The following is a 26,397-nucleotide window of genomic DNA, read 5'->3' as shown; positions in this document are numbered from 1 at the left end:
TGCCTCTTGGACGCCTATTTCTGCCTCTCTGTGCTTTGGAGGTGTCTGGAAAGGACCAATTCTTCGAAGGCCAATTTCTACTAAACCTCGGAGGTTGGACCTGTAAGAAATCCTTGACTGTTTGGACAGATTTTGCTTTTTCTTCCACCTTCTTTAGCACTTGCTGTGCAGGGGAGCCAAACAAACTTTGTTTCTCCATAGGAGCATCTAGGAGCTTTGACTTAACCTGGTCTGGTAAGGATTGCTCTTTTAACCAGGCATGCCTTCTAATCACTGTTCCAGTCATAGCTGATCTAAAGGAAGCCTCCAGTGCATCATAGCCGCATTTTAAGGAATGATTACTGACCTGCTGAGTGTTATGTACCAAATCCTGAAGGGACTTACGGTCTATAGGTTCAGGAGAGGACAGTTTTTTATTTAGCTGGTCTAACAAAAATTCCTGATACTGAATCATGTGGAATTGACAGTTTAAGGCCCTGGCCGAAAGAGTAGCAGAAGTATAAACTTTTTTACCCCATCTCTCTAATGCTCTAGATTCTCTTTCAGAGGGGAGGGGGTTTTTGGCAGAGGCAGTTCCTACAGCTTTGGGGCCCTGTGAAATAGTTTCAGGATCTGCAATAGGAGCCTTATACAAGTGGAAGTGTGTGTCCGGGACCCTGTAATATCTATCGGGCATGGCAGGGGCCGGAGGGAGAGAGTCAGGGGCAGTACAGGCATCATTATATGCATCATCAACAACTGTTAGTACTGGAGGAATGGCTAAAGGCCTATGCTGTGGTAAATGTAAAAAGGTCCTTAGCCTTTTCCTTGAATCTGAAAAATCCTGGCCCTGCCATTGAAAATGCTCTCTCATAGCATGTAAGGTTTCCCCAAAAGAAAATTCTTCAGGAGGAGAGGCAGAAGGAATGGAGTCTTCTGCATCAGAATCCTCATAAGGAGAATATGGGCCTTCTGGAGGGTCTGAGTTTTCTGAATCATCCGAGGAATAGTCTGTAGAAACAGGATCTGGGGGCTCAGTTCTAGGCCTCTTCTCTGGAGGGGGTTGAGAGGCCCTGTCTGGGTGAGGTTGGGATCCCCTAATCAAAGAAATGAGATCCTCAGCCAGGCTGAGCATTTGGGAACTAGAGGTAGGCCTGTGTGAGGGGGTCTTAGCAGGCAAGGCCTTAGAAGATTTAGCTGCTTTAGCCCTAGAAAAAGCCTTGATAGACATAGATGCAGGGGGCCTAGCAGCTCCACGTGCAGGAGTAGATATGTCTAAAGGAATAGTATCTGATAAGTCCTGGGTGCCTGCTATAGCAGAGGAAATTTCAGTAGCAGATTCAGCCATGCTCTGTGAGGCCTCGGCTATCGGAGGCATGCTTTCGGCCGAAGGAAGAACCGAGGACTCGGTTTCAGCTGAAACCGAGACACTCGCGGTTGGCTTAACCGTGGTTTCAGCCGAAACCGCGGACCGCGAGTGTCAGTCCTTTTCCTTACGCTTTTTAGCTAATTGTGAAGTCGGAGTCTCTGACGGCATTTTGTAAGCAAAAGCGGAACCAAAAAACTCCTCTGCAAACTCCGACCGACGTCTAAGTGTTCGTCGGTTGAAGGAAGCACAGGCTAGACAAGCTGATACGTCGTGGTCTGGGCCTAAGCAAGGAAGGCAGTAAGAGTGGAAATCCTTATGAGGTATTTGTTTCCCACAAGTTAAATTAGAAGTTATGTACTCACCATAACGTTCCATCTGAGTAGGTGTATTCATTTGTCTGCAACCTGTGGGTTATGGATCCGATATCGGATCCGAACCGGCATGGTTTACCAGCTATGGATCCGAGCTCTCAGCCCTCCTCACCCATAATGCCCTGCTCTCCCTTCATGACCTCAGATCGAGTTTGCCAACAGCAAGAACACCCTGAAAAGGGTAACACATCATATGCAGGAAACTGACAGGCCAGGGGGATAGGAGGGCGGGATGGTTGCAGACAAATGAATACACCTACTCAGATGGAACGTTATGGTGAGTACATAACTTCTAAATCTGAAGTAGGAGATTCATTTGTCTGCAACCTGTGGGACAGAGTCCCCAGCTACCTGAATCTTGGGCGGCCATCATGGAAGGATATTCCGGAGCACCGCGGAGCCAAAGGATGCTCTACCCCTAGATGTAAGATCCAACTTGTAGTGGGAAATAAAAGTATGAGATGAAGCCCACGTGGCTGCTGCACAAATATCATCTAGAGGAATCCTAGCCTTAAAGGCTGCCGAGGTAGAGACTGACCGGGTTGAATGGGCATGTACACCTCCGGTGGGCCTTCCCGAAGCTTGATAAGCCAACAAGATACATTGTGAAATCCAGCGAGATAATGAGACTTTAGAAATTGGCTTGCCCAAATAAAATTTAGCAAAGGAAATGAACAACTGGTCGGATTGCCTATGACCAGCCGTCCTGTTTAGATAAAATCTAAGTTGCCTGTGAACATCTAAGGAGTGAAGCTTGTATTCACCCTTGTTTTGGTATTTAGGGAAGAAAACAGGGAGGTTAATAGATTGATTAATGTTTGCTTCAGACGCTACCTTAGGAAGAAAGGACGGGTTGGTCCTGAGGTAAACACGGTCCGGATGAAAGACCAAGTAAGGAGGTTTAGCTGATAATGCTTGAAGCTCAGAGACTCTCTTGGCCGAAGTAATGGCTACTAAGAAGGCGGTCTTGAAAGATAAGAATTTCAGATCTACCGTAGCTGCCGGTTCGAAGGGGGGGGGGCAGTCAAGGCCTGGAGAACTAGGGAAAGGTCCCAAGGAGGAACCGCTTGCTTTATAGGGGGCCTGAGAAGAAAAGTACCTTTAAGGAAAATCTTACACAATTTGGCAGACATCAGTGGATTGGAGTCATGGCCAATGTGATAATGAGAAATTGCCGCAAGTTGTACTTTGACCGTGGAACTGCTGACACCATCATTAAAAAGAGTGGTTAAAAAATCAAGCACCAAAGGGAGAGGAACTGTGAAGGAGTTTAGTCCTTGCCGCTCCGCCCACAAAGAGAACCGTTTCCACTTGCTACGGTAGACTTTCCTAGTGGATGGCTTATGAGCCTCCACCAGGATGGCCTTTACAGGGGACGAAATACCGGGAGTCCTGATCAAGAGTGGAACTGGAGCAGCCAAGCGGTCAGCTTCAGGTTGTCCAGGTTCGGAGGAGATAAGTGGGATGGATGAGATATCAGATCCGGAATGGGATCTAGAATCCAAGGAGGATTCACTGAGTGAGACCTTAGGAAGGGGAACCAGATCTGTCGAGGCCAAAACGGAGCAATGAGAATCATTCTGCACCCCAACCGAGAGGCTTTCTGAAGAACTTGGAGCATCAGAGGCAAGGGGGGATAAGCATAAAGAAGACCGGGTGGCCAAGCATGCACCAGAGCGTCTCTTGGGGCACCTCCGGAAGGAGGTATCAGATCGAAAAAACTGTCGCACTTGGTGTTTGAGGGAGAGGCAAAAAGATCGCAACAAGGAGTTCCCCACCGTGCGAAGATGCATTCCGCTACCTGAGTATTGAGAGACCACTCGTAAGGGGTGAGAATGGTGCGACTGAGTTTGTCCGCCAGGATGTTGGACCGACCCGGAATATGCGTTGCTATGAGAAAGCGGTTGGTGGAGACTGCCCATGCCCACACTCTCATGGCTTCTCGACAAAGAGGGTAAGACCTGGTTCCTCCTTGTTTGTTGATATACCAGACAACCGACATGTTGTCCGATTGAATCGCAATTGTTCCCAAGGGAAGAAAGGCCTGAAGTGCTAGCAACGCTAAGAGCACTGCTCTCATCTCTAGAACGTTGATATGCAGTAAGGTCTCTGATTCGTTCCACGTGCCTTGGACCGTCCGCCTGCAAATGCCCCCACCCGAGGTGGGAGGCGTCCGTGGTCACCGTGGCGAGAGGGGGAGAAGCACAAAATGGGCGGCCTCCGTGGAGATCTGGAGAGTGTAGCCACCACAGGAGGGACCGCTTGCAAGCCTTGCTGATCGCAATGGGATGATGCATAGGAACAGCAAGATACGACCACTGAACTAGGAGTGTCCATTGAAGGATGTGCATATTGAACCTGGTGAGAGGAAGAAGCGCTATTGCTGCCGCCATGGACCCTAGGGCCCTCAGGACCAACTCCGCCGGAACTGAGCTTGAGTGGAGAATGGCCCGCACCTGGAATTGCAGATTTTGAACTCTGTCTGCAGTGAGGAAGGCTCTTAATCTCCTTGTGTCTAACCTGGCACCTATAAAATCTATGAACTGCGTGGGTGCTAGGTTGGATTTTTCTGTGTTTATTGTGATGCCCAGACGGGGAGCAAGATGGAGGAAGGAGTCTCGCGCCAAAAGTAGTAGATGCCTTGTTGGGGCGGTGAGAAGCCAGTCGTCTAGGTAGGAAAAGACCTGCACCCCCTGAAGCCTCAGGTGGGCCGCTACCACTGCTAATACTTTGGTGAACACCCTGGGGGCTGTGGTGAGACCAAAGGGAAGGACCCGGAATTGGTAGTGACTGGCTCCCAGCCGGAAGCGGAGAAACCTCCTGGAGCGCCTGTCCATAAGTATGTGGTAGTACGCATCCTTGAGGTCTATGGAGAACATCCAGTGATTTTCTCCCAGAAGGGGGAGAATAGACTGCAACGTGACCATTCGGAACTTCTCCTTGGGAACTGCCAGGTTCAAGAGTGAAAGGTCTAAAATTGGTCTTAGATCCCCCCTCTTTTTTGGCACTAAAAAGAACCTGGAGTAGAACCCTGATCCGATCTGGTCTGGGGGGACGGGCTGGATGGCTCCTTTCTTTAGCAGATGGCCAATTTCTGCCAAAGCGGCCTCCCACTGACTGGGTGGAACGTCGGGGAGGGACTTCAATTTTGGCAAGTGAAGGAAAGGTATACAGTAACCTCCTGATATGATCTGGAGGACCCAGCGGTCTGATGTTATGGACTCCCATGCCGCTAGGTGCTCCGAAAAACGTCCCCCGACTGCCTCCAGAGTAGAGCAGCCGGGCAACCCTTCAGGGCTGCTGCGCGGGCCGTTCAGAGAAGGGTTCTCTGGACCCGAAGTTCCTGGGAGCCCCTCTGCCCCTAGGGCGGCATCCTCCCTGTCCTCCTCTGCCACAGAAGGACTGGTTGTCCGGAGCAGGCTGGGATTGCTGCGACTTCCGGAACCACATCTTCTTCTGACCCTTTTGGTTCCTAGAATAGGGCCTCTGGGGTGCAGAAAAGCGGATTCCGACGGCAGACAGCGTCTTCCCGTCCTTCTCGCTCTGGCTCAAAGTGTCACGAACAGTCTTGCCAAAGAGGGCTGAACCATCGAAAGGGGCGTTCGCAAATGACGCCTTGAAGGGCTCCGAAAAATCGCAATGACGGAGCCAGGCCTGACGTCTAGTAACTAGGCCTGCCCCTGCGGCTCTAGCGGCACCTTCCATAGCATGGGACAGTAGCCGCATAGAGGTATTGGTGACGGACCTAAGAGTGGCCATACGGGTGGAGTGCAGCACTTTGTACTCCTCCGACATGGACTCTGGGGGAGATGCAGCATATTCTTTTATAAGATCGCGCTGCATCCTAATCACATGTGCCAGGTAGTTCAGTGCCCTCACTGAGAAGGTCGCTGAACTAAACATCCGCTTCCCCAAGAGGTCCATCATCCGAGACTCCTTGCTCGGGGGATGGACAGAGGGACTCTCCTGAGCAAGTTCCCTCTTGGTGGCAGCCGCCGTCAACATGGCATCTACCGGAGGCCCCTTACTCCAATGGGCACGGTCAGCCGGGGGACTGAGAATACGGTCGGGCCTTTTTGGGATTGGCTCCACGGTGTCCGGTTCCTTCCACGCCCTGGTGGTAATGAGGTCCACCAGGGGGTCGGCAGGAGGGGACACCCAAGAGGTAGACGGGCCCACTTCAAATGCCTCCAAGAACACGGACTCGTCTGAGGAAGACTTGGGGGCAGACCACCCCCCCTTATGCGAAGCATTTCCATGATATCTCCAAATGAGACATCCTCAGGGGGTGATCTTGGGGAGCCTTCCCCTTCCTCCAAGTCCATGTCTTCCGTGAGAGACTCGGGGGAGTCAATGTGCCTCCTTTTGCACGTATGTTTGCGGGGAACATCCTCCGGGGGGCTGTCAGAGGATTCCTCGCAAACAGTGACCTGTTCCAAGGGAACAGCTTGGGGCAAAGGAGCGGGCTGTCCCAAAGGCCGGATGGTGGAAGCCTGACCCAGTGCAGATGGAGCGCGGGACCGAGCCGAAGCAAGTGCCGGGGGTCCGGAGACCCTCAACAGGGCCCTCTCCACTACATCAAAAGCCGAAGGGGAGCCGACCTCGACCAATGGATCCGACAATCGCCCCTCGGATCCGAGTGGATCGGAGCCGGCGCCAAGCACTCGGATCCGGCGACAGTGCGCCCGACAGAGACGGCTCCGAAGGAGCACTGATCATTCCGGATCCGAAGCTCGGATGCAGGCTCGGAGAGGTCGGATCCAGCACTCGAGGGCAGGGTCGGATCCGGCACCAGTACTATCGGCGCCGACCCACCCCGCCCGGCTGCTCGGTTTCAACTGCTCCGAACCCGGTAGCGGGTCGGAGAAGGAGCAATTGGTTTAAAGAAAGGGTCGAGCTCCCCAGAGGGGAGGCAAGAGCACTCCCATCTGCATCTGGGCCTGGATGAACCTTCTCATCATCCGGTCCAGATCAGCGTCTGACAAGCTATACGTCGATCTCGACGAAGCTACCGAGGTGGGCCTTGAGTGCCTCCTGGATAGCCTCGACGGAGATCGGGTCTCCTCCTCCTCAGGTCCCGGTGAAAAGCACACAGGTGACCGGAGCCGAGGAGGGGGGGAACCAGCAGACAAGGAGGCCGGAGGAGAAGCCCGCTTGGCAGGCGGGGACGAAACAGAGGTCTCGGCCCGCCGCTTATGGTGCTTCTCCCTCCGGTCCTTCTTTCTAGCTTCCCTCTCCTCCGAACCACTACAGGGAGGTTGAGTCCCAGGAGGAGGAGGGGGAGCCGGAGAGGAGGCCACCGAAGAAACGGTTACCCCCGAAGGAGCGGAGGCCGGAGCCGAGTCTGGGGGCAAAAGTCCCGCCAAGACAAGCTTGGACCTCCGCTCCTTCAATGCCCTGGGGTTGAACCCTGCACAAATGGAACATCCAGAAGTGAGGTGTTCAACCCCAAGGCATCTCACGCAACGAGTGTGGCCATCAGCAGGGGAAAGCTTATGGCCACACTTGGAGCACTTAGAGAACACAGCTTTGGGTTGTTCAGACATCCCAAAGAGCTACAGTCACTTAAACTAAAGGTAAAAAGTAAAAGCAACTAAAACACACAACAGGCCCAAACACACACTACGCTACCAGCGAGGGGAGGGAAATTAAGTAAAAATAATATATAACACTAAAAAAGTATAATTAAGTAAAAGGGAATCCTATACTTTCATACAACTTTCACACAAAAATTAAATTTTAAACTTTCTAAATACTTGAAAAATAAACTTAGCTGCAGAGCTCAAGGAACACAAATCTGGTCACCAGCGCGGCAAACTAGATCTGAGGTCATGAAGGGAAAGCAGGGCATTATGGGTGAGGGGAGGGGCTGAGAGCTCGGATCCATAGCTGGTAAACCATGCCGGTTCAGATCCGATATCGGATCCATAACCCACAGGTTGCAGACAAATGAATCTCCTACTTCAGATCAATTATTTACTTTTTCTGACATCGGCTGAGGCAAGAAAGAGTCCCCAATGGGGTACTTAGCTTTTTAGAAGTCTTCGGCAGTAGAAATCTCTGGATCTGACCGACCAGCACTTGCGAACAGCTTCTGCTTCGGGCACCATGCGGCAAGAAAGACTGAGGAAAATGGCGTTGGCTGATGCCTTTATACCCAATACACAGCAGCTATGACGTCGGGTGAAGTGCGACATCAGCCGAGGCCAGACCCAGACTTTGGAATCCGGCCGACCGAAGGGCTGCCTGAGGCAGGACAACCCATATGTAAGGACTGCAGATGCATCCTTGAAGGACATCTGTAGTTCTGCAGATGCTGCTGGTTCAAAGGGAGGCAGTGCTAGTTTTTCCAACACGAAGTTAAGGTCCCAAGTAGGCACTGGTGGATTCTTTGGGGGATTAATGTTTTTAATTCCTCTTAGAAACTGTCTTAGGAGAGGATGAGTGAAGACAGGTGGATCAGTATTGTACTCTGCTGAAATTGCTGAAGCATGAATTTTAATGGAAGAGTAAGACAGGCCATTGTGGAGCATTTCTGCCAAATATTCCAGGATATGTGCCATGTTCATAACTGTTGCATCTAGGCCCTTTGAGGTGCTCCAGGTGTGAAATCTTTTCCATTTTGCTGAGTATGCCTTTCTTGTGGAAGGCTTGCGAGCTTCCATGATGATATCCTTCACTCTCTTGGATAGCTTATCCTGGTGATGAATCAAGGTATTTTCCAGGCAGCTAGTTGCAATGTTTTCAGGTTGGAATGCAGAGTTTTGCAATTGTGCTGTGTCAGGAGAAGCGGCCATTGTGGAAGAAGCCATGGTTTCGTCCGTGACATGCTCTTTAGCAATGGGTAACCAAAGTGGAACAAAACAACAATAACTCTTAGAATAGCAAGCGTAGATCCCCTGGACTCGAGCCGTGAATCAGAAGCAAACTCGCCTGTTGCTTTTTGTCACACAACTTTATTCGATAACTGCCAGCACCACAAAGTACATCTAGTAAGAATGGTTGAGCGCTTTCATCTGCATTCACCAGATTTCTTCAGAACCATTTACCTTAACATGTCACTTCCTTTATATACACAAATTTTTGGCCAAAAGTTAATTACATAATTGGTTAAAAACAAAATTGTTAATTAAAAACAAAATCACTCAATTGACATTTGTTGTGAATAAAATGCAATAAAAAGTCACAAAAATATGTATATTAACCACTGTCATAAAATGTACTATATACTAGTACTAAAGTGCTTTTATACAGTGCATGATACATTTCATTATTGGGTCCCTTATACCATCTACCCTATGCTAAAATTTTAAATTTATAAATTCATAGTAAATATATATAAATAAGTAAAAATATATACTGTGTGTTAATGTATAAAATATATATAAAATGTACTGGCTGATGAAATTTCTTACTCTAACGCCAAAAAGGCTTGATACTTATATAGTCATTTATACCCGGGGGGATGTGGCATCTAAACATATCTGCCACTTGCTTTCTAACCAAGCTAAATATATTTTCCAATTTCCTCCTCTGTCATTTACCTCTACCTGGTCTATAATAGCAAATTTAAAACTATGTTCACTTCCCTTTTCTATAATGTGTCTACTTAGAGCGTTCTTAGTATCTCCTTTCCTAATACTATACAGGTGCTCAGATATACGAGTTTTGAATTTCCTCTCAGTCTTTCCTATATAGTATACGTCGCATTTCTCACACTCAGCAATATACACAATACGCTGTGTATTGCAGTTACCCTTCTTAGGGTATACTACAGATTTCACAATATTCTTAAGTCTCATCCTACATTTTGTGTTAATATATTTACACTGACTACATGCACCACAACTCGTGAGTGCCCTTCCTACTGTTTCCTGTGTAGGCCTTTTCTTAGTCTCTATTATTCTTTTAAATGCAAACCTGTTTTATATACTATAGAGGGTTTCGTACCTAGTATGTTTCCAATAGGTACATTACTAGTAATTATGTCCCAATGTTTCTTTAAAATTTCTGTCATGATGTTGGTATAGGGGTTAAACCTGATGATGCATACTCTATTATCTCGGTCTATTTGGACTTTAGTACTCACCATACTGCCTGTACCCAGTAGTGGTACATATTTACTACCCCATTCTTTCTTAACATAAGACGTAATGTTAATCAACATATGTTTAGGGTAACCTCTATCTAAAAATAACTTAAAAAGAATATCTAATTCACTTTGCATAATCTCCTTAGTCGATGACATTCTGGCTATCCTTATGCATTGGCCTTTAACTACATTACGAAAGATGTGGCCAGGATGACAACTGCTATAATGTATGTAGTCATTTGAAAACGTGGGTTTTCTGTATATTCTAGACTCAAACCCTTGTCCTGTAGTACTAATCCAAGTGTCCAGATATGCTATTCCCACTTTATCATACTGGTAGGTAAATTTGAGGAATTCCGTGGTGTTATTAAGGTACTCTAAGAACTCTTGTATCTTCTCTTCTGGACCTTTCCATAAAATAAACATGTCGTCCAGGAACCTAGTGTATAGTCCGATGTATTGGTAATATTCACTTGGGAAGATGTACTTGTTCTCCCACTCGAGCATAACCAAATTAGCAAAGATGGGGGCACAAGAAGCCCCCATTGCAACACCACAAGTTTGTTTATAGTGTTGACCCGAGTGGAAGATGTAGTTGTGGTCTAGGACCAGCCCCATCATATCCATGATGAGATTGATCCTGTCCCAACTACAACCTGAATACTTGGTCATGCTATTACAAAATATTCAAGACCAATGTCTGCCGTATACTGGAAAATAAATCTTTCACATCAACTGTGAGGAAAATCAAATTCTCCTGCCAAACTTCATCCGTTAGTTTGCTCAAAAAATCCCATGAATCTTTTACTATGTGGTTAACTTTAGTATATATGTGTTTCATCCAGTGGTCAATGGCTACCCCTAACTTAAATGTTTTCGATTTGGAGCCAGATATAATAGGTCTAAAAGGTGGATGTTCCAGATTTTTATGTAATTTAGGTATTCCTATAATTTTAGATAATAATGGAAAATCATTTTTGAAAAATTCATATACTTCATTGGTTATTCTTCTATCTAATAAATACTCCTCTACAGCAAAATCTATCCTTCTATATCCTGTAATTATTTGGTTCAACGACACTTGTTCGTAGTTACCAGATTCATTTAGGATCTTCTGTATTTCTCTTAGATATTCTTTATTTTCAAAAATCACAATCCCACCACCTTTATCTGGCTTCATTATTCTTATCTCATCATTCATAATGAGATTCTCTAAACATTTCCTTTCTTCAGTTAGTAAATTGTCCTTATTAGCTGTGGGATCTAACTTGTTATTCTTTATATTCCTGTGTAAAATGTGTAAATCTTTACAAACCATTTTCTCGTATAAAGCTATCTGTGCGTTAGATACAGGAATGTACGTGCTTTTCTTAGTTAACTTGTTACAATAAGTGTTTCCTTTTCCCTTATTCTGGCCTTGATTGAACTGTATAGCAAGATTAAGTCTTCTACAGAATAATTTCACCTCTTTTATGGCATCAAAAATATCAAATTTAACTGTGGGTATGAATTTCATCCCCTTGCTAAACAATGTAGTAATTTCCATAGTAACCTGAACTTGTGTATAGTTGTATACTTTAAACCCTTCAAAGCAATGTATGTTCGGATGCCTTACTGGATTTTCCTCAGGTATACTAATACTGGTACAAAAAGTAGATGCCTTCTCATTAATTCTGTTATCTACAGGGGTGGGGGGTGCATGCTTCTGTACACTTTTTCCACCAACTTCTCCGTCAATCATTCCATCTGTATTCTCTATTGATTGTATCCCCTTTGCCATCTTTTTGGTGCCGGGTAAAATCGCCCCCCTTGAAAATTTTCTTCTTCGTTCAACCTATACTTTCTTCTTCTTCCTTTTGTTTCTACTACTTCAAATACCCCTTCCCTTTCATCTGTATACTTAGGCCAGATGTACGCTCTTCCTGTCCTATACATTTCCATATCTCGCTCTATTTTATTCATTTTTCTATTGTAAACATTATGCACTTTACTTTTGCATTAGTAAACTGTTTGGAATATAAATCATACCATTCAACAAAATCCACATCTTTTATAATAGATTCATTTAAACATTCTACTTCCTGTAGAAGGGCATTAATTTTTTCTTCATTACATTTCAAAAGTGCTTTCATGTACGAAAAGCCAAAATCATCGAACATTTTGTTAAACAATTGCTCAATTTTTGAAGAATATTTTAAACCCAGTGGTAGTTTGAAAAACCTCAAACCTTTTGGTACCACTTGTAATTGAATACATTTATCAAGATATGCATTGTCCACTTTTACACTTTTAAGTTGTATTAGTTTTTACCCAATAAATAAATTCTGGATTTCACATCATTAGTAACATTTTCCTCACATTCATATACTTTTGCCTGTATTCACTTGTATTTCTCCCCAAAATTATCTTCATCAGCTAAAAATTCATTTAGTACTTTAGATACATTTAACACACGTTCGATAATCCCTTTTCTGAATACCTTCGGTTTAGGACTAGATATCTTATCTAAGTTTACAGTACCTTTGTTTTTGCTATTTGCCTTCTTGGCAATAGCTGAATATGTCCGTACTGGAGCACGCTGCTCTTTAGGGCGTGCCCCCATTCTCATATTCTCACTGTTAGTGTGAAATAAGCTGAAATCAAACGTAAAATCAGCTTCAATTGATATGTCCCTGTTTTCATCTCCTATATCCAAATCGTGTATTTTAGTCCCTTCACCTTGTCCATTAGGGATATCACTAGCTTCGCTGGTAACCTCCACCAACACCGCTTCCACTTCATGGCGTCTCCGCTGGCTTGAATACTTTGAATAGTTTTTGCTGGTTCCACACCAGCTGTTACAGCTTCGTGAGCTTCTGCACAAGTTCAAGGAGCCTGTTGACGCCTCCTTGTAATGACGCTACTTCCGACCGTAGTGTAGAGTACTCTTCACGACTCAATGGAGTCCCAAGACAATCCACCTCTGCCATTTCGCAACTAGTAACCAAAGTGGAACAAAACAACAATAACTCTTAGAATAGCAAGCGAGATCCCTGACTCGAGCCGTGAATCAGAAGCAAACTCGCCTGTTGCTTTTTGTCACACAACTTTATTCGATAACTGCCAGCACCACAAAGTACATCTAGTAAGAATGGTTGAGCGCTTTCATCTGCATTCACCAGATTTCTTCAGAACCATTTACCTTAACATGTCACTTCCTTTATATACACAAATTTTTGGCGCCAAAAAGTTAATTACATAATTGGTTAAAAACAAAATCACTCAATTGACATTTGTTGTGAATAAAAATGCAATAAAAAGTCACAAAAATATGTATATTAACCACTGTCATAAAATGTACTATATACTAGTACTAAAGTGCTTTTATACAGTGCATGATACATTTCATTATTGGGTCCCTTATACTATCTACCCTATGCTAAAATTTTAAAATTATAAATTCATAGTAAATATATATAAATAAGTAAAAATATATATACTGTGTGTTAATGTATAAAATATATTGGTTAAAAACAAAATTGTTAATTAAAACAAAATCACTCAATTGACATTTGTTGTGAATAAAAATGCAATAAAAAGTCACAAAAATATGTATATTAACCACTGTCATAAAATGTACTATATACTAGTACTAAAGTGCTTTTATACAGTGCATGATACATTTCATTATTGGGTCCCTTATACTATCTACCCTATGCTAAAATTTTAAATTTATAAATTCATAGTAAATATATATAAATAAGTAAAAATATATACTGTGTGTTAAAAATATATAAAATGTACTCGGCTGATGAAATTTCCTTACTCTAACGCCAAATACATCGGACTATACACTAGGTTCCTGGACGACATGTTTATTTTATGGAAAGGTCCAGAAGAGAAGATACAAGAGTTCTTAGAGTACCTTAATAACACCACGGAATTCCTCAAATTTACCTACCAGTATGATAAAGTGGGAATAGCATATCTGGACACTTGGATTAGTACTACAGGACAAGGGTTTGAGTCTAGAATATACAGAAAACCCACGTTTTCAAATGACTACATACATTATAGCAGTTGTCATCCTGGCCACATCTTTCGTAATGTAGTTAAAGGCCAATGCATAAGGATAGCCAGAATGTCATCGACTAAGGAGATTATGCAAAGTGAATTAGATATTCTTTTTAAGTTATTTTTAGATAGAGGTTACCCTAAACATATGTTGATTAACATTACGTCTTATGTTAAGAAAGAATGGGTAGTAAATATGTACCACTACTGGGTACAGGCAGTATGGTGAGTACTAAAGTCCAAATAGACCGAGATAATAGAGTATGCATCATCAGGTTTAACCCCTATACCAACATCATGACAGAAATTTTAAAGAAACATTGGGACATAATTACTAGTAATGTACCTATTGGAAACATACTAGGTACGAAACCCTCTATAGTATATAAAACAGGTTTGAATTTAAAAGAATAATAGAGACTAAGAAAAGGCCTACACAGGAAACAGTAGGAAGGGCACTACGAGTTGTGGTGCATGTAGTCAGTGTAAATATATTAACACAAAATGTAGGATGAGACTTAAGAATATTGTGAAATCTGTAGTATACCCTAAGAAGGGTAACTGCAATACACAGCATTGTGTATATTGCTGAGTGTGAGAAATGCGACGTATACTATATAGGAAAGACTGAGAGGAAATTCAAAACTCGTATATACGAGCACCTGTATAGTATTAGGAAAGGAGATACTAAGAACGCTCTAAGTAGACACATTATAGAAAAGGGAAGTGAACATAGTTTTAAATTTGCTATTATAGACCAGGCAGAGGTAAATGACAGAGGAGGAAATTGGAAAATATATTTAGCTTGGTTAGAAAGCAAGTGGCAGATATGTTTAGATGCCACATCCCCCCGGGTATAAATGACTATATAAGTAACAAGCCTTTTTTGGCGTTAGAGTAAGGAAATTTCATCAGCCGAGTACATTTTATATATATTTTATACATTAACACACAGTATATATTTTTACTTATTTATATATATTTACTATGAATTTATAAATTTAAAATTTTAGCATAGGGTAGATAGTATAAGGGACCCAATAATGAAATGTATCATGCACTGTATAAAAGCACTTTAGTACTAGTATATAGTACATTTTATGACAGTGGTTAATATACATATTTTTGTGACTTTTTATTGCATTTTTATTCACAACAAATGTCAATTGAGTGATTTTGTTTTTAATTAACAATTTTGTTTTTAACCAATTATGTAATTAACTTTTTGGCGCCAAAAATTTGTGTATATAAAGGAAGTGACATGTTAAGGTAAATGGTTCTGAAGAAATCTGGTGAATGCAGATGAAAGCGCTCAACCATTCTTACTAGATGTACTTTGTGGTGCTGGCAGTTATCGAATAAAGTTGTGTGACAAAAAGCAACAGGCGAGTTTGCTTCTGATTCACGGCTCGAGTCCAGGGGATCTACGCTTGCTATTCTTTAGCAATGGGTACCAGTGCTGTCTTGGCCAGTCCGGAGCTATCAGAATCACTCTTGGCTGCTCTGCCCTGATCTTCAATAAGACCTTGGTCATTAATGGAAGAGGTGGGAATGCATACACTGTTAGAGTTCTACAGCTGAAAGAGAGGGCGTCCACTTTCCATGCTTGTGGGTGGTATGTCCTTGAACAGAATTTCTCCAGCTGATGATTGTGTGGGGAGGCAAAGAGGTCTATGTCCGGTCTCCCCCATGAGTGTGTTATCTGATGGAAGATGTCTGGGTGCAGCATCCATTCGTGTGCATCCATGATGTTCCTGCTTAAGCTGTCCACCAGTATATTGTCCTTTCCTGGCACAAACTGGGATTGCAGCTGTATATTGAGTCTCAAGGAAAGTTCCCATAGATTCATTGCCAGTCTGCAAAGAGGGTAGGAATGGGTGCCTCCTTGCTTGTTTATGTACCACATAACTGTGGTGTTGTCTGTCCTTATTAGCAGGTGTCCTTGATGTAGAAATAACTTGAAGGCCTCGATTGCATGTATCACTGCCAGCATTTCCTTTTGGTTTATGTGCATGCATAGCTCTTTTTGTGACCATAGTCCTTGAATGCACCTTCCCTCCATGTGCGCTCCCCATCCATGGTCTGAAGCGTCCATTGTAATGGTTTGGCTGGCTATAGGTTTGCTGAAGGGCAGACCCCTGTTTGACTGGCTTGTTTGAGCCCACCACAGAAACTCCCTTTGAAGGCATGGGATGAGTGGTATCAAAGTTTCCAAGCTGTGACTGTGCTGAGTCCATAAACTCCTTAGGTACCATTGTAGTTTCCTCATATGTAGCCTTGCTTGAGGAATCAGAAGAATGCAAGAAGCCATGTAACCCAGGGCCTGCAGGATTTTCCTTGCAGTCAGCTGAGTTGTCTTGACAGGTTTTTGAAGTAATCCGGTAGTTGACTTTGTTCTTCTTCTTCTGTGAGGAAAGCCATTTGGGTGGTAGTGTCTAGATTCGCACCCAGAAAAGTTATTCTTTGGGATGGTACAAGTCTTGACTTGTGAATGTTGACTGTATATCCCAAGGCCTGAAGAAGGTAGATGGCATAATTCAAGTGTTTTACCAAAATTTGTTGGCTGTCCGCTTGTATAAGGCAGTCGTCCAGATACGGGTATATTTGCATCCCCTGAAGTCTGCAGTGTGCAATTACTGATGCCAGGCATTTTGTGAATACTCTGGGCGCAGTAGATAAGCCAAAGGGCAATGCTGAGAATTGATAATGCTCCGAACTTGTAAGAAATCTGAGGTGTCTTCTGCAGCTTTGTCTGATAGGGACATGCAGGTATGCCTCCTTGAGGTCCAGAGTTACCAGTCAAGACCCCTTGCCCAGCATGGGAAGGAGTTACTGTAGAGTCAGCATTTTGAATTTTGGCACAATGAGATAAGCATTTAGTGCGGACAAGTCGAGAATAGGCCTCCATTGCTTTTCTTTTCTTGGAACAAGGAAGAGTCTGGAATAAAATCCTTGGCCTTGTTCTGAGAGAGGAACCTTTTCTATTGCTTTCATTTGCATTAAGTTTGAAGTTTGTTTCAAAGCCTATGCCCTTTGACTTGGTGGCAGGTCTGGCATGCCTTTTCTTTTCGGCAATGTGTGGAAATGGAACCTGTATCCTTTGTCTATTATTTGTAGTGTCCATTTGTCCCTTGTAATAATGTGCCAATTTTCTGTAAATAAGGAAAGCTTTCTGCCCAAAGGTGCTTTCAATTGAGCCCTGGTTGGCGGTGTCAAAGTAAAGTCATTGAGTCTGTCCTTGTGCAGCAGTTGTAGGCCCTGCACTACCTGTCTGGTAGGGAGGCTGCCACTGACGTCCTCTGTAGGAGCCTCTAGCTTGCCCTCTACCTCTGGCACGCCTGTTCTTGCCTCTCTGAAATCTCTCTGTGTCTGGAAAGGACCAGTTCTTGGAAGGCCAATTTCTGCTGAATCTTGGTGGTTGGACTTGCATAAAATCTTTGACTGTTTGTACAGATTTTGCCTTTTCTTCAAATTTCTTTAAGACCTCCTGAGCAGTGGAGCCAAATAACTTTTGCTTCTCCAGTGGAGCATCCAGAAGCTTTGCTTTAACATGGTCTGGCAGAGATTGTTCCTTCAGCCAAGCATCCTACGTATGACTGCACCTGTCATAGCTGACCTACATGAAGCTTCCAATGCATCATAACCACACTGCAAGAAATGGTTGCTAACCTGTTGAGAGTTATGTACCAGATCCTGAAGTGATTTACCATCTAGGGGTTCAGGTGAAGACAGTTTTTTATGGAATTCATCTAACAAATACTCTTGGTACTGTATCATATGAAATTGACAGTTTAAAGCCCTCATAGAAAGGGTAGCAGAAGTATACACTTTTTTACCCCATCGCTCTAAAGCCCTGGACTCCCTTTCAGAGGGGAGTGGATCTTTTGAAGTGACAGCTGCAACCCCTTTAGGGCCCTGGGAAATAGTTTCTGGATCAGCAGAGTGGGCCTTGTAAAGGAAAAGATGAGATTCCTGGACCCTGTAATACCTATCGGGTTTGGCAGGGACCGGAGGGAGAGTGTCACGGGTTGTGCTGGACTCAGAGTACACATCATCAATGACATTCAAAAACAGGGGGAATAGCCAAAGGTCTATGCTGAGGCAAATGCAAGAAGGTCCTTAATCTTTTCCTGGAATCAGAGAATTCCTGGCCCTGCCATTGGAAATGCTCCCTCATAGTGTGCAGAGTTTCCCCAAAAGACAGCTCTTCAGGAGGGGAGGCCGAAGGGATAGATTCCTCTGCATCAGAATCCTCATAGGCCGAAAAAACCTCCTCCTGGTAGTCCGAGAGAGCAGAGCCATCAGAGGCCTCATCTGAGGAATGTGGATCAGAGGGCTCAACCCTGGGCCTTTTTTCTATAGGAGGTTGAGAGCCCCTGTCTGGATGAGGCTGAGAGCCCCTAATTAATGAAATAAGGTCCTCTGCTAGACTAAGAATCTGAGAACCTGAAGTGGGTCCCTGAGGGATAACCCTGGGAGGCATAGATTTTGAGAGTTTAGCAGCTTTAGCCCTAGAGAATGCCTTAATAGACATGGATGCAGGAGGCCTGGCTGCACCACGTGCTGGAGTAGTTTTGTCTAAGGGAATGGTGTCGGAAGGTTCCTGGACACCAGATTCCAAAGGAGATTCAATAACCGATACAGAGGTGGCCTCTGGGGCCGAGGTTGTCGGTTGTACAGTTTCGGTGGACAGAAGTACCAAGGACTCGGTTTCAGCCGAGACCGAGACACTCGCGGTCGGCCTGGCCGTGGTTTCAGCCAAAACCGTGGACCGCGTGTGTCGGTCCTTGTCCTTCCGTTTCTTTATTAAATGTGAAGTCGGAGTCTCCGACGACATATTATAAGCAAAACTAGCCCCAAAAAATTCCTCTGCAAACTCCGCCCGACATCTAAGGGTGCGTCGGTTGAAGGAAGCACAGGCGGGACAGGCCGAGACGTCGTGGTCTGGGCCTAGGCAAGGTAGGCAGTAAGAGTGGAAATCCTTATGAGGTATTTGTTTCCCACAAGTTAAGCAATTATTAATTTTATCTGACATCGGCTGAGGCAAGAAAGAGTCCCCAACGGGGTACTTAGCTTTTGAAGTCTTCAGTTTAGCTGAATTACAGGAGCTGGCCGACCGGCACTTGCAAACTGCTTCTGCTTCGGGCACCACGTGGCAAGAAAGACGGAAGATGGCGTCGGCTGACGTTTTTATACCCCAGGCGCTCTGACGTCAGGGAAAGGGCGACATCAGCCAACGCCGGACCCAGACTTTGGAATCCGGCCGACCGAAGGGCTGCCTGAGGCAGGACAACCCATATGTGATGACTGCAGATGCATCCTTGAAGGACATCACCATCCCCACACTCAAGCATGATGGTGGCATTATCATGCTTTGGGGTTGCTTTTCTTCAGCTGGAACTGGGGCTTTATTCAAGGTGGAGGGAATTACGAACAGTTCCAAATACCAGTCACTTTTGGGCCAAAACCTTCAGGCATCTGCTAGAAAGATGAAGATGAAAAGGAATTTCACCTTTCAACACACAACAATGACCCCAACCATACATCCAAATCAACAAAAGAATGGCTTCACCAGAAGAAAATTAAAGTTTTGGAATGGCCCAGCCATAGCTCTGACCTAAATCCAATAGAAAATATGTGGGGTGACCTGAAGAGGGCTGTGAACAAGAGATGCCCTTGCAATCTGACAGATTTGGAACACTTTTGCAGGGAAGAGTGGGCAATTATTGCCAAGTCAAGATGTGCCATGCTGATAGACTCCTACCCAAGAAGAGTGAATGTTGTAATAAAAGCAAAATGTGCTTCAACAAAGTATTAGTTTAATTGTGTGCTCACTCATGCAATCAATTTATTGTATGTTTTTTATTTTTTATATTTTTCCCCTAACAGATTTGTTTGTTTTTCAATTGGATTGTTCAGGTTATAGGTCACATTAAAGGTGGGAAAAGTTTTGAAATGATTTATTGTGGTCTCATTTGTTTATATCATAAAAACATGGCATTTTAACAGGGGTGTGTACACTTTTTATATCCACTGTAGATATATATATATATATATATATATATATCTATGGTGTGTCTGTGTATATAGTATACATACTTTATATATAAGCCATTCAGGATGTAGACATGCATACAGTTGCTGTTAGAATGTAGACTGAGCTAATTGGTTAGTATTAGGGCTAGGAATGTGTTAGGGCAAATGTTGGTGGGTTAGAGTTAGAGCAAGGCTCAGGTTTGGAGACAGCTTTAGTGCTGTGCAAGTTTGTTGTTGCCTGCATCTGTGTCACAGCCTGTGTTGTGCAGTGGTAATGGTACAGAAATGTTTTTCCTACGGTAAGGTACAGGGTTAGTATGCATAATAAGGTGGTGTGTGGGGGGGGTGTACATCTATCAAGACATCAAACTTAACTGGGCAAAAACTGTAGAAAAGTCATGTAAATAAGACTCAAAAATAGTCTGTTTTTATGTCCCAGACTAACTCCTTCCAGTAGTTCAAATAACATGCCATCCCAGAAACACTGGTAGAGACTATCAGGGCAATTTGAACCCCTACGACATGTCTCATCCAAGATAAATCATGTGCGCGAGTTTCATAAATTTATTAGAATGTTTACATTAATAGAAATATGCAATACCCATGCATATTAGAAATACCAAGGGATGCAATGAGAGTTACCACCTCCCAATTCCATGTGATCAACTTGTAATTAATGCATACAAGAAAGGGAGCTTGAGAAATAATTCTCATCATTGTTTTGAATAGTTCTGATGAATCAAGGCAAGACAAATTTGCTGACCAGTGTCAATTGGCTACTGCCATCCTCTGAAGAGAAAACTTCACCTAAGAGAACAACTGTACAAATACCCTGGAGTATTCCCTCTTATTAGCTAGACCTAAGCTTAAACTAGCCATAGGCAAAAAAAACCTTCTACAGGCAGGGACCTATGCGGTGGAATAATCCACCAAATGTGTTGAAAAACACCTCAGCCCTGAAAAAAAGAACTAGAAAGAATTTAGCAAATTGAATCCAAATACACATGCTTCATGGATTCTGGTTAATTCTACACATTGTACAATACATTTAATGGATTAAATTATCAAGACATTGTTAAACAATATCTTATTTTAAGGTTTGTATCTTTTCTCAGAAATGCTTTTATAGTGACTTCTGTTAAGTATAGTGTTAAACTAAAATGTAACTACCTAGAAATTTTATGTACTGAATTGTTTTAAGCTTTGTCATAATTGTTGTTTTATAAGCTAAAATGTGCTATACTCCACATCTGTCTGTGGTTAGATCTTGATTGAAAAGGGATAAGTTCTCTCTCTCTCATTTTTTGTGTGTGTGTGTGTGTGTGTGTGTGAATATATATATATATATATATATATATATGTATATATATATATATATCTATATATATATATATATATGTATATATATATATATATATATATATATATATATATATATATATCTATATCTATATATATATATATATATATATATATGTGTGTATATTATATATTTTTTTTTTTTTTTTCATTTGTTTACCGGGAAAGTCTGACTGGATATATGTCCATTTTCAGCAGAGGCCAGGGGAGAAAAGCTCCAGAAAAAGTACAGTTACATAAAGACAATAGTGAGAAAGATTGTAAGTACATGTAAATATACATAGTTCAGTAGGATACAAGCATACATTTGAATAAATGCATTCATATGTAAGGTGCTAACATACAGACAACAGGTTTGACTTCGCTTAAGGTAACAAATATTGAAAATTTCATAATATATATATATATATATATATATATAATTTATTTTTTACAAGGGAGCAAGCCTCCCTCTGCACCCCAACATGGGGACAAGTCCCCATATCTCTGAACTATACATTATATACATTTATACAAACACTCACAGACATACATACACATACACTCAGAGTACATTTAGCCCTCTTTTCTTTCAGTGCAAACACACACACACACACACACACACACACACACACACACACACACACGCACACACACGTACACACACGCACACACACGCACACAGACACACACACACACACACACACACACACACACACACACACACACACACACCCCAACTCCAAGATTATACAAGCTCAGACAATGCAATCAACATGTAGCACTCAGCTTCTTGCTCTCCTGCAAGTCTAATGACTACCCTTAGAAGATGTTGAAAATGTCGGATAAATTTCAGCAATAAATGTTCTGTGTATCGATCAACTATCTAATGACAAGCATTCTTCCCCTCTAAATAGTCTCGCTTGTTCTTTAAGGTCAACTCCACCTCCCCATTAGCATCTTGCAGACAGAATCTGTTGCTTTGAAAGTGCCTCTTATTTGGAGACATCATCATCACTTAGCCTAGGAAACCTGCTGCCCTTCACTTAAGAGCAGTTTGGTCATCTAGGTATACATCGCATTTTAAAAGAAGGAACTTTTTGAGTTGTAGAAAGTTGTACAAGATGTTTCCAAGATAATATAATTAGTTAAAATAAACTTACACATTAAACAAATTCACTACTGATGAGTAAATATAACGCTGCAATTGCCACTATAGGTCACAATCAAAGTACTTAGCAGCTATAACTGACTGCAGAAATATTTTCTTCAGGGTTCATTGTTGTGATGTTCACCGTTAATTACACCGCTGATCCTATTTTCCTCTGACCGCTACAATCAGAAAAACTTTCCATTGCATTACCAGACATCTTTTAAATAAGAGTAATCTCTTGCACACTTCTGCTCTCATTCACAGTACCTTCTGCTCATTGCAGGGCTCCCTCCCCTCAGAAAAACGAGGTCATCTCAACTGCCATGTCCAGTAGCTGGCCAGGAGTCTGTACAACATGCAGTGTCTCAGTCAGATCCCTGAAGATGTTCAAGAAGAATATTGATCTTATTGTTTCTATCCTGCATGTCTTCATTACTGGGATGAAAAGTACTCTTCTGTTTCTGGTCTCTGCAATGAAATCCTGATCTACAAACACCCTGATTTCTGCACTTAGCTTTTTGTCAGATTTTCACAGTGCATTCAGCACTCTTTTTCCCTTTGTGCATAAAACTTTCATCCCACAAAATTAAGTCTAGATACTCATGGCTTCCATTTTCTAACTTAACATCCTCCTCTTTTTATCACAGTACAACTTGCCAAAGTAACCTTTAACTTCATAAGCTTCAAACAGTTATGACCTTCCAGTGACTCTGAGACCCCACTAATCTTGGAGATTTTCAGTGTGTACGATGTTCATCAGCCACTACCTGGAATTCAATATGATCATAACTTGCCTCTGATGCCACTATTTTTCACTTCTGTGTAGCTGTATGGAGTCAGAATGTTCACCTAAGCTAGAATCTTCTTTAATCGGTCGCTTGTTTTTTTTATTACGTAATCCCAAAGTGTTTGCTTCACCCCATATCTCCATCAGAAGAACAGATCACAGAGTCACCTCATTTAATTCTTCAGATGCCCAGAAAATTTTCTGACAGCTGTTCTAGTCATCTTTTTTATCTGCTGGGGCCACCCACAGCTCTGAAGGGAATGAAACATTTTTTACATTGCTTTTCTGCTTTGTAAGCAAGAAAGCTTGCTGTTATGATATTTATTCTTCTATAAATAGCTACTTCTAACTCTTTGAGGGATAATGCCAACAAAAATAAAATTTTGCTTCACTGCAAGGAGGATGACAACAAACAAAGTTGCCTTTCGCAGAATTGCCATGCTGTAAGCTCTAAATGTGCCACGTTATAAGATATTCCTTATCCAGAAATGACACTGCCTTACTGTCCACATTTTGCAATTCTCAATGATTATGTACAGAGATAAAATAATGAGCCATGACTATAAAGACATGTTGCATATGGTAACAATGCAACCTTTTTTTTTTTTTTTTAAATCAGCATTAGTAATATACTTAAATTAATACATACGCAATGAACAGTACTGGCACGTCAAATCTACCGTGGCCATTTTCTTCAATCTAAAACTGGGTTTATATGAGAGAAATACTGGACCTCACATAACTGTGGCTCCAGAAAACCAAGTGATGTCAATTAAACAGTCACAAATGTACTCCACAACTGCCAAAAACTCACTTTTGGTCAACTTTTCCAACCTATATAACTGGGCTAAAACAAGCACCCCTCACTGTAGAACAGAAAAGCAAATTATAGTGCCATTTCCCTCCTTTCATCAGTAAAATGATTCTCCGACACTTCTCCTTATATGATTAAAAATAAAACTAAACATTTTTCCAGAAAGAATTCTAAAGAGGAACATGGCAAAACTTCACACTGTACAGCTTCTTTCAAAGTCTGTACACTGTGAGTACTGGGAACTAAAGAAAATGGTTTCCAAGATAAAAATGATAGTCCACACCATGCAACAGGCATATCCACTGCTTACACACACTGGTGCAATGTAATAAAAAAAATCCTTGCGCTTCCAATATAGGAAAGCTGTAATTTAAAGTACAAGAAGTGTACACTGCCCACACTTGTATGGGGAGCTGCCGTCCCTCTTACCCACTCCCAGAACTAATTTTATGTCTATTTTATAAAGATGGAGAGTGTATGAAGCATCACATTGGGTAACAGTCTCCTTATGAAAAGAATTAATAAAAAAAAAGAGGAAAAAAACAGATGGTTAATAGTCACAGACAGATCACACTGCACCCCAGAAACCTACCAGTATGTTAAGGGGGCATGCTACCATAGTAACATTCTAACATATACACAAAACAATGAGGAGGGTCAGCATGCTCCATTTTCACTAAAATTAGAGAGAGTTCAGATTCTCAGTACCTACAACTGCAACAAGAATGTTATATTTTAATCCTATTTTTCCCAGTTCTAGTGCTATAACATGAAGATACACAGCATCCAATCCAGTTGCTCAACATCTGGTTGTTGGTCTGCAGACCCTGGTGGGTGCTCAGCCTATCACTATCTGACCTGAAACAAAGAAAACTATTTTGTTTTTAATGTCTTGTCCTATAAATAAGAAAACTCAGTCATCATCATCTCCCACATCCCACCAGTCTTACTGCACACTCCCCGCCAGACACATTCCTAAACTTACATAAATCATCCTGTGCTGGCACCTCCTTCTCAAGCTAAAGATATGCACACTTAGGTCTACTTCTAAATCCCGACACCTAGAAGATTGATGTTTAAAATCCTGAGATGAAAATCACAAAACCACAGAAAATAGAATGTCGGATTTTTACAAGGGTAAGTAAACACTTACACAACATACCCTTTTCTCAACTATAGTGTGATCCAAGAGATAGCATATATAATTTGGGGGCGAAGTGGGCACAGCCCCCACATTGGGGGTGTGGGTTTTACTTACCTTGGCATGTGTTTTGTTTCCATTTGGCAAACACTGACAGCAACTCTTTTGGAATCAGGCCCTATCTGCCTAGGCTGTACAGTTTCTAAGATATGAAGAATGGTTTGTGAATATAATTTTGTGTGTATTACCTGGAGCAATAAGATGACAGCCACAATAAGTTATTAAACATATTATACAAATTTAGTGCTTTTGTCTGCCACAAATCACAATGAATTTCTTCAGAACATAAAAAACAGACCGTTTGAAAACACCATTAAATAGAGGGTTACCTATTAGAAAATCAAAGTTACAAAACTTCGAATACTGTATGGTCGACACCATATGATCGAAGTTCCGTAACTTCTAAATTTAAAAAAAAAAGTACCCTGATGGGTTAAAGCAGGGGGGCACCCCCCACACCCCCTACTACTTAAATATACCAACTCTGAGATCGCACTTCAATGAACTACTGTGTGGAAAGGGAAGATTTCCCTTTCCTACACTGTAGCACGAGCTCGGAGTTAGTATATTTAAGTAGTGGGGGGTGTGGGGGGTAGGGGGTCAAGCCCCCCTGCCTACACCCTTTAGTTTTTCTTTTTTTTTAATGTTTAATTTGAATACTTCAAATTTTCAATTGTTCGATCATTAATAGTTGACCTTTAGTGATTCGAACAACTGAAAATTCGATGTTCCAATAGGAACCCAAATAAAGAACGTTACATCATATGACACTCACTACACTGATAATTGTTTTAACATTTATAAGTACCAGTTATAAACATGTAATAAATACAACTTTGATAAAATAATGTAATATCAAAAATCTAAGTTGGCTCAAAAAGTTAAAAATATATCAAGCTTAAAAAAATTGCATAAAGTTCTTTTACAAGTCAGATAAAACCAGAGATTGCAATGACAAATGTTATAAATCACCTCTCTAGATCAAATTACATCATTCAAAAATTTAAAGGAACAGTCAACTTCTACTATGCATCTTTAGTAAAGGCTTTATGCCACAACTGCTGTTTAAGACTGGAGGTTGATCAGCTTTACATTCTGAAATCCATTTATATTCAGCATTTTGCATCTTAGTGAATATATCACTACCTCTTATATTACCATTTATTACCTTAAGCACTGAAAATCAAAAGAAATGATTTTATCC

General features: G+C 42.3%; 1 protein-coding gene across 1 annotated transcript in view; it reads right to left on the bottom strand.

Annotated features, from left to right (window-relative positions):
* Positions 1–26,397, bottom strand: part of LOC122814301 (zinc finger protein 665-like) — a 640,008-nt gene that overhangs the window by 461,994 nt on the left and 151,617 nt on the right. The window lies entirely within an intron of this gene.

Source organism: Protopterus annectens, chromosome 10.part0 (genome assembly GCF_019279795.1).
Source record: "Protopterus annectens isolate FY-2018-M chromosome 10.part0, PAN1.0, whole genome shotgun sequence".
NCBI classification, from domain to species: Eukaryota; Metazoa; Chordata; order Ceratodontiformes; family Protopteridae; genus Protopterus; species Protopterus annectens.
Note: the sequence above shows the minus strand (reverse complement) of the source record. Positions and strands in the feature narration are given on the sequence as shown.